We start from the raw sequence: 7,771 nt of genomic DNA, 5'->3' as shown, positions 1-7,771 counted from the left end.
AGATCACCCGCTTCACCCGGAGCGCCGTGCCGGTCCATTTGTGCACCTTGGGGTGGGTGAAGCTGCAGGGGATGGTGGCGGTGGAGCCCTCCACCACGCAGAAGGAGTCAGGGTACTCCACGTGCCAGCCAGGGTCCGCCCCCAGCGGCCCTGGAGGAAGCAGACAGTCGGGGTCACAACAGGGAGCCCGGTTCTAAGGGAGGGTCTCACATGAGGTCATGCTCTCTCCAAGTTGAGCTTTTCACCGTCATGGTGAGAATGACACTCTGAGAAGGTCAGGGTGGGACGTTGATATTGGAATGTGTTTGGTTTATATCATGTTATATAATATTTGATATCATATCATAAAGCATAATGAATTATATAATATCGTATCTAATTTCACACTTTATACATCAAGTTTTTTTTCTTTTATGTTATGAAAGCTCTTGGGGTGAGGTCCATTAAGAAAACAATGCATTATTATTATCATCAATATTACTATTATTATTATTATGATAACATATGGAACGATAAACTGATCAAAGTGTCCTTCTTTATCTGTGTCTAGTGGTAGAGGTCCCATTAGACTCTTAAAAGAGCTCTAGGTTGAGCCAACAGGCCGGCTGGATCCAGTTTGTGTACGGACACGTTCCCGGTAGTAAACAGAAGAAGCATTACAGCTTACCAAGCTAGCAGCAGGAGCACAGAGAGGGTCCATGGATTCATCTTCATCTGCTCTGTAGCTTCCTCTCTGTGTCTGGTATTAACGCCACTTGGACAGGGGGAGGGCTGATTGGCTGATTGTGAAAGGCAACAGTAATAGTCTTCACATGTAGCTTCCTCCTTTTAGATATTCTAAAAGGAGGTTTTATAGAAGTAGTCCCTTTGCTTTGGATTGATCTACAACTTGGTTTCGATCGCAACAAAACATAATTTGAAGTAGAGTTTTCTTTCTATTATTATTATATTGAACAACCATTATGTCTTTATTTGATTCATCAAACTTAGAGACTAGAAGTAAGGGATGCACGATGGGCCACAATGTATACGCGATCAACATCGGTCACAGGTGGAGTATCTCCAGTGTATATGGATTATTGATCAGCCATTACTAGTCAACACGACAGGATAACGTGAACAATGACCATGCCTAAAGTACAACTAGAACAACTACAAAAGAATAAGCTACAACTAAATGTCTTCATGATAATTGTATCTCAGTGACCCCAGATATTACCCCTCAACAAAGTGTGTGAATTCAATCGCTGACCTATAAACAAGATATTGTGGATGTTAGTTTACGAATGTTCTCTGAAGACAGGGAAATATGAGTGTTGGTGAGCTGCTGAGCTTATCTCACACTATTTCATGGGTTGGCCAATGGGCAGAGAGGGGCGGGACTTCCGGTGATAAGGATCAACAGTGACTCTGCTCAGTTATATTTATGCCTTGTGGTTTGTGTCTCCGTTGGTTGATTCTCTGGTTCTCAGGTTTGTTGATTCTCAATCCTTTTTGTCTTCCCTAATTCTGTGAAAGAAGCAGAGATAAGTTATGGTGGGGAATTTGGGGCAAAAAGAAAGAGAGAAGCTACATTTTTAAAAGATCTAACTAAAATAAAACATCCCTCCTTTCAGATAACCCTAACTTCCTCAAACAAAGGGACTACCTCACTGCTTTTGGCAAAAAGTTAGACCCATTGGGCGGACTGCAGGGACTTCCTGTCTTTTGTTCTGTAGCCTGTTCTAAACGACACCGTAGGCCAATCAGAGCCCTGATCCAGACCTTCAGTCCCGCCCAGCTCCACCTCTTCCTCATCCTGGGTGTGATGGTGTTGCTATGGAAACAGTACTGTCGGGGTGATGGTGTTGCTGTGGAAACAGTACTGTCTGGGTGATGGTGTTGTTATGGAAACAGTACTGTCTGGGTGATGGTGTTGCTATGGAAACAGTACTTTCTGGGTGTCTCACCAGGCGTAGTGGGGTTCAGGGGGCTTGCAGAGCAGCAGGTTGAGCTGGGAGGCGTCCATCAGGCTGGCCTGCCATCGGTTGAAGCTGTGAGCCACGACACCATCTAGAAGCCTTTTACTGTGTTTGGTATAATGCTGCGCACCTACACACACAAACACAGACAGCCACACACACACACACATATACACAGCCACACAGGCACGCACACACACACATTCACAGGCACGTACACGCACACACACACACACACACACACACACACACACACACACACACACACACACACACACACACACACACACACACACACAGGTAGGGAGGATTAAGTAAGTGAGGGAGTGAGTGATTAAAGCTACATCATGTGTTACCTACATGTGGTCCCTCCATTTTGTCTGATCAGTGTGTGTGTGTGTGTGTGTGTGTGTGTGTGTGTGTGTGTGTGTGTGTGTGTTTGAGTGTCTGTGTGTGTGACCACATGTGCTACCTACCTGTTGTCCCTCCTGTCCGTCGGTTCAGTTCTCCTTGGACCATGACCATCAGCAGAGCTTTGAGGAGCGTCGGCTCAGGGCTGGCCCTCCTCAGCCAGTAGCGGGTCACTGCCACTGGGAGGCGCAGGTGAGCCGGAACTCCCTCCAGCGTCTCTTCCTCCACGCCCAGCGTCTCCAGACACACCTGCAGCCTCACAGCGGGGTCTGCCTGGGAAGTGGGAACAAACCACATGTCCATTTAAAGGATAACCAAAAACTCTACTTGTAGATTGTTTAGCATTACCCAAATATATATACCCAACAGAACATAATACCCAAATGTCTTGCAGGGGAGCCAGCAGCCTTCCCCATAATGAAAAAACTCAAAAAAAGAATGAATGGGTTTGGATTTGATATGAATGATGTGTTGCTGTGACAAAAGACAGTTGTTGTTGTTGTTCATATTATACTGTCAGATATATATCCCTAACCCTAATTAAGTTAAGTTGATTAAGTTAATTTACACATAATAAACGTATCTGTTTGTAAATCTCCTGATATAGCCTAGCACTACAGCGATTAAGCCTAGCCCTCTTCTTTGTTTGGAGCTAAACATGCCGGCTGCCAGCGTCCATCCATTATACATCTTTGCTCCATCTCTTATCCATCCATCATCCAGCTGAATGAGTCGGTAGGCCTACCTGGGGCAGAGAGTCCAGCCTCAGCGTCTGAGCGGCTCCTTGGACCAGCGGTTGCACCTTGACACTGACGAGCTCCAGACCGTCCCGGTCCACTTCCTCCACCTCACCCCCCCCCACAGGCCCAGCAGCAGCCCGTACAACACCCGCCGGATGGGCCGTGAGGTGAGGTTGGAGCTCTGTGGGGCGCGGCGCTCCACCTGGGTCGGCAATATCTTCCTCTTGTGCACCAGCAGCAGGTCCAGAATGTCAGCCCCCAGCTCTCCTCTGGCCAGGGGCGCGCGGACCCAGTCGGGGACGCAGCTCAACATCTCAGCAGGCAGCGGCGGAACGGTTCCCTCACTGAAGAACCCCCGCAGAGAGGAGCTGGGGAGGTGGTACTCCAGCATGGACTTCTGCAACTCCGTCTGTGCCTGTTGACTCATGTTGGGGATGAGATCCATCGCTGCTAACGGGGGGGAGGATGTCCGCCCTCTTGCCCTTCAGAGCGGCGCACTGGGCCCTCCAGACCTTCTCCTTGACCCAGTTCTTGAGGGTGTCCAGATTGATGTCACTGGTGCTCGAGCCTCCCTCCATCACCACGTACGGTTTGATTCCACAGTCGGCCAGGTTCTTGAAGAAAGCCTGGACCTCTGCCTGGAGGGCCAGGTACTCCCCGCTGTGGTTCTGGTCCAGGTTGGCCATGTTGTAGAGGAGCTTGCTGTCCCTGAAGGGGACGTCCTGGTAGATCTGTCTGTAGTCCTCCAGCAGCGAGCACAAGCCCTTCACCCCCATGGTGTGAAGGTCGGTCAGAACTAGAACTCTGATAGGTCAAGTTATAGATCTATGGTGACTGGACTTACCCAAAGAGGATCCCAGCTCCTTTACACACACACACACACACACACACACACACGCACACGCACGCAAACAGACGCCAACACTTTCACTGGGAGTGGCTCCTTACTCTCTACAGGTTTCCCTTTCCTGACATTAATCCACTGTAATGTCCTGGTGTGCATAGTGTATCGATGTTATAGTATCAGTACATAGGAAGCATATATTTGTCTATGAATTGAGTCTTGTCTGTCAGACAATTTTTTGATTAGAGTACGTGAGATTTCCGAAAAAGTGTAAATAGTGCGTGGCACGGAACCTGATCAACTTGCTCCAGGAGCCCCGCTGTAGTCGGGTACCGTAGGACCAACGCAGTCGCCAAGAAAATACGTCCACGGTGTACGTTTCCATGAAAACTGGATACGTAGCATTTCAACGTAAAAAATAGCGTGTTATACCTACAGTATCCACGTGTGCCGCTGTGGAGGCGGGTTTCGGGGTTTGGGTTTCACGGCTTTCGCGGCAAATTGTGGACACGATTGTTTAGGGGGGGGGGGGGGGGGGAGACTGTTGTTGACCGGGGAGGGGGGGGGGGGGGAGACACGTTTGTTGAGGGGGGGGGGGGGGGACACACGATTGTAGGGGGGGGGGGGGGGGACACACGATTGTAGGGGGGGGGGGGGGGGGGGACCCGTTAGTTGAAGGGGGGGGGGGGGGGGGACACGTTTGTTGAGGGGGGGGGGAGACACGTTTGTAGGGGGGGGGCACGCTCGACAACGAGAGTTGGTTTTTATTGAACGCTCGACAACGAGAGTTGGTTTTTATTGAACGAGACTTCAACACGGAACAGCTGCACGAAACGATGGTCACGTCACTCTCGGTGACGGTGTCGACAATAATGAACACACGAACAATTTTAATAGAACAACACACAACCACATAACATCCCGAACCCATTAACCCCACTTAATCCTAACAACAAAACAAGTTAACAAAAGCCCCATTTGTCAACTGAGAACCCCAATTCCCAGAATCCCCCGCGGCTCCGGAACACGGCGTAGCTTATATTAATCTTTATTATCTGAATGGGAAATGCAATATTTTAGGACAGATACACCATTAAACGCGTTTCTAATGACATTTCTAGCGAGAAATGTACATTTTCCTTACATAATCTTCAGTCAGTGAATGTGTATGATCTTTATTAATCTTTATTATCTGAATGGGAAATGCAATATTTTAGAACCGATTCACCGTTAAACGTGTTTCTAATAACATTTCTAGCGAGAAATATACTTTTTACTTGCATAATCTTCAGTCAGTGATTGTGTCTGATCTTGAGTTTTATAGTTATTAGGATTTGATCGGCTCGCTCGCATGTTTCAACAACGTCAGGTTGCTTTCGCTAAACTAGCAGCTCACGTGCTTCCTGCGTTTGTGTTATTAAACTGTTACTTTATGTAACTTTTAATGATATCATCTTGTTAGAAACACGTATATCTGAGAGCCAACCCAGTCGCCAAAAGCATACCTACGTTGACAGTGTACGTTTCGTGAGCACTGGATTACGTCGCATTTCAACATAAAATAGCGTGTTATACACACACACACACGCACGCACACGCACAGACACACACACACACACAGACACAGACACAGACACACGCACACACACACGCACACACGCACACGGTGCATTTCGCTGCTAAAACAACAACAAAAAAATATTCCCTCAAATAGTATTACTTTCAAAACGTTGGCCAAAATGGCCAATAATATCATTTTTTATTTGGGATGCTTCTAGGACATTTTGGGTGGATTTTGAACGGTATGTGGGGGGCACGTTTTTTGCAGGACCTGGCAACCCTGCGCTGTTGCCCGAGATCTGGATCCACCCCGGCGTGGTGCCGTCTCCTTTTGACCTTTTGACCCCAGACTTCTGGGGGAATAGTTGAATCAATTCATTGGTCAATCAGAAGCATGTAAATATCTTCCCGGTAGCGTAAGAGGACGAACAAGGTGTCCTTCAACATCTATGCTTCCAGGCAATTGCAACGGTGCCACACATGAGCATATTCGAACATGTTTAATGGTAGTAATTAGCTGTCGAAATTGGAGGCCTTAATCAATACTGAGCAGCTATTGATTTGCTTCCCGATAAAGATTAGTCACAAATGACATGTTATTTAGCATCTACACGTTGAGCTGAGTCCGATGACACCAAGAACGACACTCTAGCTAATGGTAACATGTATTTTACATGGTACACCTAGGTCTAGGACATGATCTCGGTGTAGCAAGAGGCCGAGCTTGATCTCATTGGACTCAGCTTAACGTGTAGATGCTAATTAACATGTAATTTGTCAAAAATCTCCATCGGGAAGCAAATCTATAGCTGGTCATTATTGATAAAGGCCTCCAAAATCGACAGCTAATTACTACCCCGAAACATATTCAAATATGATCATGTGTGGCACTGTTGCAATTGTCTCGAAACGTAGATGTCAAAGGACACCTTGTTTGCTCTGTTGCACCACCGGGAAGATATTTTCATACTTCTAATGGATTGATTCATATTTTAAGGTTCTCGGAGTGAGACTTTAAGTGGCTGCAGCAGAAGTGTTGAGACGAAAGATGATATCAAGAGATTTATAGAATATTCCCATTCACATTATGATTCTTCGTCGTAACATCCGACCAAACATCCTTTACATTCACAGAGCGAAGATTATGAAAGTCCAGGCCCCCCCCTTCCTGCACTCGGGGTCCGACCGGGCCAAGTTTCGGTGCGGGGGTCCCAGTTAGGCCCTAGAATATGGTATTCAAATTTCAGGGCGGTAGGACCTTCCTATCACAAAAACTTTTTTTCCACCACATTCTGAACCATTAGGTCTTGCAGGCAACACTTCTGAAGGGGCTTTGTCCAAATGACAGTCCATTTGGGAAAACTTTTTTTCTCTATGGGCTAGAACTACAAATCTTGCATATGTCGTTCTCGGGGCCCCGGGAAATGTGTGTCAACATTTTAGCACCCCTAGCTATCTCGAAAAGGCTGGAAAGGGGCGTGACCTCCAACAGTACAGTCAATGTACATAAGACAGAGGTTAGTTTCTAGGCCCCATTTTTTGCGGGATGGAGGTGTACATTTGTGACTTAATGTGTGTAGACACCGCTGGCCTGTGGCCACGTCTTTGAAGTCTGGGGTCAAAAGGTCAAAAGGAGCCGGCACCACGCCGCTTATGAGATAACAAAAAGTGAATCTGTATTTCTCTCATTACATTTTGTCATTATTGAAGAGAGGCCTGATTCTCAGATATGCATATTGGACTGTTAGGGTATAGGTCTGGGAAGAACTTCAGGCCAAAATCTTGCAAGCGAGCCGCCGGGTGCAGGTGCAACGAGATGGAGCACTTGCTGAGCCTGGACTTTCATAATCTTCGCTCTGTGAATGTAAAGGATGTTTGGTCGGATGTTACGACGAAGAATCATAATGTGAATGGGAATATTCTATAAATCTCTTGATATCATCTTTCGTCTCAACACTTCTGCTGCAGCCACTTAAAGTCTCACTCCGAGAACCTTAAAATATGAATCAATCCATTAGAAGTATGAAAATATCTTCCCGGTGGTGCAACAGAGCAAACAAGGTGTCCTTTGACATCTACGTTTCGAGACAATTGCAACAGTGCCACACATGATCATATTTGAATATGTTTCGGGGTAGTAATTAGCTGTCGATTTTGGAGGCCTTTATCAATAATGACCAGCTATAGATTTGCTTCCCGATGGAGATTTTTGACAAATTACATGTTAATTAGCATCTACACGTTAAGCTGAGTCC

The 7,771-nt window shown here is 46.8% G+C and overlaps 1 pseudogene; it reads right to left on the bottom strand.

The window, feature by feature from the left end:
* Positions 1-1,662: 1,662 nt before the first annotated feature.
* LOC130385443 (protein asteroid homolog 1-like) lies at positions 1,663-3,888 on the bottom strand (annotated as a pseudogene).
* Between the last annotated feature and the right edge of the window lie 3,883 nt (positions 3,889-7,771).

This window comes from Gadus chalcogrammus, chromosome 7 (assembly GCF_026213295.1).
Source record: "Gadus chalcogrammus isolate NIFS_2021 chromosome 7, NIFS_Gcha_1.0, whole genome shotgun sequence".
Lineage (NCBI taxonomy): Eukaryota > Metazoa > Chordata > Actinopteri > Gadiformes > Gadidae > Gadus > Gadus chalcogrammus.
The sequence above is the reverse complement of the archived record's forward strand: the minus strand, read 5'-3'. Positions and strand labels throughout refer to the sequence as shown.